A 1,458-nucleotide genomic window follows, 5' to 3' on the forward strand; every position below is an offset into this window, starting at 1 on the left:
ATGTGATTCACGCAGCAATAAAAAGTTACTTTCTTCTATACTTTGCATGCAAGTCGTTTTACACGCCAATCAAAATATCTAGATTTACAGAGTTGGACTAAACATATTGGGGTGGTTATGATGCCCACTTTATATGGAAAGTTCTTAAGAACTTAATTTTTATATTTTCCTTTATTTTTCACCATACTATTCTAGTGAATGTTGGTGTGAAGACATTTCATAAATTAGTGATACATAAATGTACTATTATTAATATGGAACAACAGATCCAAAGGATATCAAAAACTTTTAACTATAACAAAAAATAATTTTGGAATAGGTTCTTTTTCCAAAGCTTGGCATAAATTCTTACATTAATTTTTTAGAAAATACAGGCACTAACTATCGCAAATCTACGTTAGAAGAGCACTCAAGATATTCAAAGCATGAAAAATACTGCAATGTATTGAATAATACCCGACACACTGAATTGACCATTCTGAGGAGCTCCGGTAAAGCAGGGACCGAGAGCAAAAGGTATGATCGAAACTAAGTGCGGGTCTTGTAGTTTTGCTCCCAAGAATGCTTAAAACCCCAAACCGAAACGAGTGTTTTCACAAGATCGAAAGTGAGAAAAAAACTGTCGGGAACGTTCTCAACGGGAATTATATTAGAACAACACCCTGTGGAACCAGCGTTGCCGTTTTGCTTAAATTTAAGCAAAATTGCCTCTTAAAATGTTAAACTTTTCTTCGTTTTGTTAAATATTTTTATTAAAATAGTCAAGAAGGATAATTTTCCTCAAAAATTCATAGTCAGAAGAGTTACTATTTCAATAAATTTTTCAAAATTATTTTAGGAAGACTGTCATCCAGATCCCACATAAAGTTCCAGCAAATGTTGCTCTACGCAATTCCCGACCTGTGGTCGTCGCATTTCCAAACCTCTGATCGCTTGCAATTCGGAGGCGACCTAGAACCTTGGGTCCCTTCGTTTGCGTGACAAGATCAACACGCACATTTTGGATAACATGATGCCTAACTCGTTTTTTGCATGCATTCATAAAACTAGCGAAAGGGTAGATAACTATTGTAGGAGTATGTGTTGAAAGCCTGAAATAATGAATTTGAAAGTTTTCAAATTTAGCAACTGTTAGGCCCGATTTCAGATGGCCTACTTAGATAGAGATTGTTGATTAATTTCCACTATTCCTTTTCAGATCATACATTTAGTCTGCACTTAAATAGCCAATTTTGCTATTTAAGTATGAGATATTCAACCCTGTGTTTATACCAAACAACCAAGATTGATTGGTAGGTTGTTTAATCAATCCCACCTATAACAATCACTGTTCAGCAAACAACCAAGATTGATTGGTAGGTTAATCAATCCCACCAAATCCCACCTATAACAATCACTGTTCAGCAGAAAATGTAAACAAACATGCAAATGCAACAACGATTTCAAGGAATAAGCAGC

General features: G+C 34.9%; 1 protein-coding gene across 2 annotated transcripts in view; it reads right to left on the bottom strand.

Annotated features, from left to right (window-relative positions):
• Positions 1-1,458, bottom strand: part of LOC118735328 — a 126,288-nt gene that overhangs the window by 61,151 nt on the left and 63,679 nt on the right. The window lies entirely within an intron of this gene.

This window comes from Rhagoletis pomonella, unplaced genomic scaffold (genome assembly GCF_013731165.1).
Source record: "Rhagoletis pomonella isolate Grant_MI unplaced genomic scaffold, Rhpom_1.0 Rhpom_scaffold_00003, whole genome shotgun sequence".
Taxonomy (NCBI): Eukaryota; Metazoa; Arthropoda; class Insecta; order Diptera; family Tephritidae; genus Rhagoletis; species Rhagoletis pomonella.